We start from the raw sequence: 7,526 nt of genomic DNA, 5'->3' as shown, positions 1-7,526 counted from the left end.
TTTATTTTATTTTATTTATTTATTTTTTGCGGAACTGGGGATTGAACTCAAGCCCTTGCACTTGTCAGGGAAGTACTTATTCCACTGAGCCATCTCCCCGGCCCGGCTGTTTTAATAACATCTCAGAATTAACTGCATTATTCAAAAGCGTGCCTTAAAGGATGATGAACCATAAACCAGCTGCTCCAACACCTTATCGCTCAATGTCATCTGAAAGACACCTGCTCCACTTCTGCTGGAGGCCGGGGGGAGAGTAAGGATGCGGGAAGCTGCTCTTGGGACCGTGGCTGGCGTAACACTGGAAAATCTCTCCCAGACCTGCTGTGTGTGAAGAGGGGCAGGCTGCTCTGGCAGAGGAAGGTGGTCTGTAGGGTGACAGGTATGGCTGTGTGCCGCTGGCCACTGTGGCACAGGAAGAGGAGATTCTTTTCCATGGATCCCTGAGAGGCAGGAAAAGGCCCAACACTCAGTTCAGGGACAGAAGGGAGCCACTCGTGGCCAACCTGGTCTACAGCGGGGTGTTCGAACTGCACGGGTGCTCTGTGACTGCGTCCAGCATGTGCTCCCTGCACTCTCTGCCCAGGGGTCCTCTGGCTGCAGGTGCCTCGCAGCCTGGCGCAGATAGTGCGGGCGAGGGAGCCAGTGTCCCAGGAAGCTCACGACCAACACCATGCAGGAGTTGCTGGGTAAACGCCCTGGCACCTTGTGTCTCGGGACGGTACATCAGAGGCACTGCCCATGTGCTCATCAGAGCTGTCCAGTGGAGCTTGGTCTTCAGGGACCACCCTGTGGTGGTCACCCCCCCACCACGGCCCTGCTCTGACCCAGGGCCGCTGCCCAGGCACTGGGCGCGCTGGTCCACTCTGGGGGACCTGGCAGCACCTCGTGTCCTACTCTGTGTGGCATATCCCATAACCCTGCCTTTAGTTTGATCCAAGGGGAAGTTTCTTACAATCAAATATGTATCTTTCTTACAGTCAAACAACCCTCCTGGGGCAAATCTTGGAGATGGCCAGCAGTGGGCTGTCCTCTCCAAGAGCAACCAGTCCACCAGGCCTGCACTCAGGGAATGGCAGCGAGTCACCGGCGTTGACTGAGGGGGTCACGGGTGCTAGCGTCACACACAGGAGGGCGGTGCTCACTCTGAGTAGCAGGAGAGGAAGGCTGCGAGATGTGGTGTCTGAGCCGAGTCTAGGATACAGCGTACATCAGCAAGCAGAGAAGCAAGGAAGGTGGGAACCGTCTCCACCAGCAGGGAGGCTGGTCCATGGGCCTCTGCGGACTGGTCATCCGTGCGCAGAAATGCCAAGTCAATGAGCAGGATGGGGGAGGGGGCGAATAACACAAAGGCGCGCTAGTGAGCACTCAGGAAGGACCACTCAGGCGCTGCGATGACTGAGGTGTGAGCGTATGGGGGAAATCTAATAGCAACCCTACTGAAATTTTAAACAAATTATAACAAATCCTATAACTAGCCTGCTGCTGGTTTAGGTCTTCAGGCATGTAAATATAAGGACAGTGAAGTCATTTATGTCCTCTTGTTGCCCAAAATGAGGTCTCCAATCAGCTGGAAGTAACAAGACACAGCTGCTGCCGTAGAGCTTCTAGGTTCCCCCATGGGACGCTAGCAATGGAGCAGGCCGCACAGAAAGTGATGGAGACGGTTGGGGTGTGATTTCTCAGAGGCCTCCACATGTCTTCACAGGTGCTGTTAGTGGGGTGCTGGGGTGCTGAGGTGCTGTGCTTTCTCTAGGGGACCTTTCTAGGCGCTTGTTGCTCTGAACAACGAATTAGACAGGAAATGGTGTGTCAGGGGTTACATTTATTAAAGGCATTAAGAGTAAGAAAAAAGGGCCAGTCAGATTGCTCAGGCTCTAACCCCTGCCTGGGTTCTGTCTGAGTTTTTCCTAAGGGACTGGGGTTCGATTCCCAGCCTGCCATGCTGGCCTCGCCCCCGGAGCACGCTGAGACAGCGATTGAGACTTGGCGTGGTGGGGCACACCTGTAATCCCAGCGCTTGGGAGGCTGAAAACAGGAGGATCACTATGAGTCCGGTCTGTGTAGTGAGACCCTGTAGACCCTGAACCAAATACATAAAAAAGGGTGGGGGGGGGAGTGCTCTGCAGAGTGATTTCTGGCTAGCTAAGTGAGGGAAAGAAATACGCTTTGAACAAGAAAGGAGGCAGTGGCCACGAGGCCACTAGCCACTACCTTGTAGGTCCCATTCTGACGTCATATCTGGGCTGTCCTTTCAAAACCCTCCTCGAAGTCCTGCAGCAAGAACCGAACGAAGCTAGCAGTCTCTGATCGTCCCAGTGCAGGGCTTCGAAGCTGAACTGCACACATGTGGATCTCTGTGATTGACGGGTGCCCCCGACTGGGCTGAGCCCCTGTCACACCCTCACCCCTGCCTGGGCTCTGTCTGAGATTGTCCCGAGGCGGGATGGAGGCTCCTGTAGTGGAGAAGCGAGCGGCTGGGAGCTGAGTGTGTGCACGTGGGTCTGCTTGTGTAGCTCACAGGAGCCTCATCCCTCACCCGCGAAGGACGCATCTATTCAGTCTACGAAACGTGACCGTGAGCAGCGCACCCAGGAGGTGAACAGGTGCGACAGAGTCATCTGAGAGCCTGGTGAGTACGGCTGGCATGGTCCACTCTGGTTTCCATACTGACTGTCACCTTCCGGGGCCTGGAAATCTGGCAGTCCTATTTGAAAGGTACTCATGGATTTGAATTCGGTATTCTAACCTGCCTGTCCCCTTTGCAGATAGCTTTTCCATGGTCACAGCCCCAGGGGTCAGGAGTGGTTGGGCAGTGGATAAAATGTTGGATACCTCTCCTCTGTTGCTGGCGCCTCTTTCCTGGGCCGCCCTGGGTCAGCCGCTCAGCCCTGAGCCAGGGGCCAGGAGGTAGGAGGAGTTGGCAGGCACAGGAAACCCGGCCCTGAGGGTGGACGCTGGCTCTCTCCTCCCACCTGACCACAGCCCATCTCCTGTTCTTCAGGATTATTAATGTGTCTGTCCAAATGGCATGTGAACCCTGGGCCCGGGCTCACTCGCGTGCGTTCTCTAACCTGGGGACCTCACCCGTGACCCCACCCCCACCCCTGCAGCAGGCCTGCGGCGAGGAAGCGACTATTGCTTACCTTTCAGGCAAGGCTTCCACAGATTTAATACTTCTCTTCCCCCGGTGAGGGTGTTACAGCTTGTGCTACCTCCCGAGGCCTGCAGGCCTAGTCCTCGAGCAGCAGCGGAGTGCCGGGAGCCCCATGCGGTCAGCACTTGCTCCTCCGGAGGCCTGTGGGGACAGTGGTGGCTGGGGCTCCTGCTCAGGGGCAGAAGGGATGAGAGGGCGTGCTCAGCACACGCTGGCTTTGGGCCACGGAACAAGGAAAGAAGTGGGCCCAAGCAGCTTTCCATTCAGAAAGTCCACCCCCAGTGTTCTGACCTAGAAGTCGTGGACCAAACACATTTTTAGAAAGTAGGAGCCTCAAAAAAACTAAAAAAGAATTGAAAAACCAGTTTCCATTTTAATTATTTAGCTCAGGGCTGAGCCCGCACATTCAGCACCAAGAGTCATTTCAGGGAGGCGGGAGAAGAGGGCCTTGCACTGCTTGTCTCCTTCCGGAGCATCAACTGAAGCTCCCGTGCATGGAGATACATTCATAGGCTGGAAAGGATCCCGCTGAGGGCTCTGGCTCCTGAATACAGTGGGGAAAAGAAAAGGCACACTGGGGAGGCCGCAGCCCCCGCCCCACCCCACGCACAGAGGAGCTGCGGACGGGACGAGGCAGGGACCCTCCATCAGGGCACTGCCAGGGCTCCAGACTCTGCGATGGCCCCGAGGCCAGCTTGCCAGGGCTTCTGGGCACCATGCTTCGGCCCGCTGACTCAGCCGCAGGCCTAGTGTGCCAGGTGGCTCCCAATGGCCGGGACTCCAGCCGTCCCAGCACCAGGCTGGCACCCGCAGCCCCAGGTCAGCGATGGGTCCTGAAGACTCAGGATCTTGGGATTCAGGCCAGGCAGTGGGTCTCGGCTGTGTCCCTGATCTGCCCCTGAGGCCCGTGGCCCAGGCTCATCCTTGCGGAACCAGGCTTCAAACTCACCTCAGTATGAGTGCAACTCTCCCAGACCCCCTCTGTCCCCAGGGACCCAGGTTCCAATAGGCTGAGTGGGTGTGGCTTCCAGGCAGCACCTGCAAACCCAGCCTCCAAACTGAACCGTGGGCCTAGGCCCAGTGCTGAGTGGTGGAGATGCTGGCCTTAGTCAACAGACACAGAGGGTCGAAATACAGCACACATTCCCCTGGCAAAGATGCAGGCCAGCCTGCAGCGTCACAGCTGCCTTCTCCCTCGGCAAAGCCCTCCACACCCCTCAGCTGGTGCAAGACAGCAGGCGCTTGCACCGCTCCGGCCGTCTCCCCAGACCCAGCCTCCAGCAAAGCCGACTCTGCCTTTCTGTGTCAGCCCTCCGTCCTGGATATCAGCGCTGACGTGGCAGGCAGCCGGGACCTCCGAGCTGGTAACAGTGTGAAGCTAGAAATCAACAGCAGGAGGAAAAGTGGAAAAATCCATGTTCACGGAAACTTAGCAACAACTTTGGACAACCCATGAGCCAAAGTACAAAGCCAAAGGGAGACTGAAAATATACCTTGAGACTAGCGGAAACACAACACATCAAAATTTATGGGATAAGATAAAAGCAGTTCTAGGAAAAAGGAAGGCTACACACAGCAATAAATGCCTATATCAGAAAGAAAAATGCCTCAAATAAACAACCTAACTTTGCCCCTTAAGGAACAACAGCAATAACCAAAAAACATTGAAAGACGAGTAAAGATCAGAGAAGAAAGCAGAAATAAATGAAATTGAGACTAGAAAACTAAGAGTTCAGCTTTTATAAAGATAAAGTCTGACAACTTTTTAGCTAGACCAAGAAGAAGAGAGAAAACTTGAGTACAATTAGATATGAAAGGGGAGATGTTACAATGAATGCCTCAGACATAGAGACGCACAGGGGCCGTTCTGAGAGGTGACACGTCAAGCAGGAGATCACCTGGGAGAAATGACTCATTTCTGGGGACAGACATCGCACGAGAAGGGATCCTGGAGGAGAAGTCACACAGAACAGTCACGACTTAGGCCACGTCGAGAACCGCAAGCTCCCAACTAACCATGGCCGAGACGCGAATGGTTTCACTCATGACCTGCACCTTGCGTCTGAAGAACGGGTGCCAAGCCTTACACTCTGCCCAAAATTGAAGAGGAGGGTGTGGCTCAGCACCCATTTTCTAACCCCAGCATTGCCCTTGTAAAGCCACGTAAGAATGCTACAAGGAAAGTGCAGCCCAGGATCCCTCTTTTTTAATTTTTTAATTAAAAATATTTTTATCCCTCTTGAATATTAATGCAAAATTCCTCCACCAAATACTAACAAACCAAACTCAACAGTACATTGAAAGTATCATGTGCTGCAATCAAATAAAACTTGTTCTTGGGGTGCAAGAGTGTTTCAGTATATAAGAACAACATCAACACAATGAGAAATGAAAATCATGTCATCATGTCAGTAGATGCAGACATAACATTTGACAAAATTCAAGAGCCTTTCATGATAAAATGTACTTCAGTATGATAAAGACCATGCCTGACAAGCCCAAGGCTGACATCAGACTCAAGGGGCAAGCTGGACACTCTCCCTCTAAGATCGGGAACAAGAGATGCTCAGTCTCTCCATGTCTAGTGAATATACTACTACACATCCCAGCCAAGGCAATTAGAAAAGAATAAAAGGAAGGGAGAGGGAGAGAGGGAGAGGAAGAGGGAGAGAGGGAGAGGGAGAGAGGGAGACGGAAAAATACAGACAGAGAGACACAAAGAAATAGAGAGAGAGAGAGAGAGAGAGAGAGAGAGAGAGAGAGAGAGTCAGGCATCTGCAAAAGAAATAAGTAAAAAAGTTCTTTGCAGAAGATACATATAGAAAACACTAAACACCTCATAAGAACTTTCAGAACAAACAAATACAGTAAAATTTGCAGATATAAAGTCAGCATTCAGAATTTGGTAGTGTTTCTATATATCAGCAGTAAACTATCCAAAGGAAAGCAAGAAAAAAAATACCTTTTACAGTACCATCAAAATATTTAAGAATGAATGTAACAGAGGTGGCGAAAATGCGTGCATACAAAGCTGTAAAACACTGCGGAATGCATTGGTGAAGACAGATGATGAAAAGCTATCTCATGTGCATAGACTGGAAGCACTAACATCGCTTCAATGTGCCTTCTCGTGACGGCGACCTACAGGTTCAATGTTGTCTCTATTAGCATTCCAGTGACATTTTTCACAAACGAAAATCCTGTGGTTTATATGGAACCAAAAATCACCCTGAATAGGAAAGTCAATCTTGTGCATAAGAACAGAGTTGGAGGCAGCACACTCCTTGCTTTCAAACTATACTCTAAAGCCACAGTAATCAAAGCAGAGATGCACTTTCCCGCGTTAGCCGGCTTTCAGTCCATATAACACAACACTTTAGAAGCCAATTTAAGGAACAAGGTTTGTTCTGGCTCAGTGTCTGAGGTCCAAGTTTGTGTTGGCCAGTTCCATCGCGTTAGGCCTGAGGGGAGGCTCAGCTTCGTGGTAGAAGGTGCGTGGAGGAGAGTGGCTTACCCCGTGGAAACAGAGAGGCAAGAGGAATAGGGACAGAATGGCCTAGTCCAGTGGTTAGCGATCTTTGGTCTTTGACATGTGCTAAGAACTAAGAGGGTTGGAGGACCGTCTTAGTACACGGCGTGGGGAAATTCGATGTCCACGTCACTGGGCCCTTATCTCACACCACGTACAAAAATCCGCTCAAAATCAACTACAGACTTAAAGGTGAGGCCTGAAACTGTAAAACTACTGGAAGAAAACAGGGAAATCTTCCTCCCGTGAGTGCAGGCAGTGGCTTTTGGACGTGGCCTCAGAAGCACGGGCAAGGCTAGGTGAATGAGCAGACGGGGGGAGCTGAAAACCTGAAATGACCTACCCAGCAAGAGAAAGGATTTGCAAGAAAATATCTGATAAGGGGTTAATGCCCAAAATATGTAAGGGATTCAAGCAACAGAATAAAACCCGATTAAAACATAGTAAAAGGACTAAAAAAAGTTTCTCCAAAGAAGATGGACGAATGGCTAACAGGTGTATGAAAAATGCTCAACTTCATTGCTCATCAGGAAAATGCAAATTAAAGCCACAAGGAGACATTAACACACAGCTGAGCGAAGACAAAGATGCAGGAAGTGGCACCCCTGCGTGGGCGTGAACTGGGGCAGCAGTGACGGAAGCGGTCGGTCGCGAGGCCGGCAAGCCCGGCAAGCCTGGCGCTGGGCTCTTCCTGCAGAGGAAATGAAACCAGCCTGTGGAGGGCGCTCCGCATCGCCGCGCCCCTGCACTGCTCCTGGCCATAGCCAAGAGTGGAATCGCTGGAAGTCTATTAATGGGTAAGCAGATAAGGAAAATATAAATAACACGGCACTATTTAGCGCT

Source organism: Octodon degus, unplaced genomic scaffold (genome assembly GCF_000260255.1).
Source record: "Octodon degus isolate 3935 unplaced genomic scaffold, OctDeg1.0 scaffold00126, whole genome shotgun sequence".
Lineage (NCBI taxonomy): Eukaryota > Metazoa > Chordata > Mammalia > Rodentia > Octodontidae > Octodon > Octodon degus.
Note: the sequence above shows the minus strand (reverse complement) of the source record.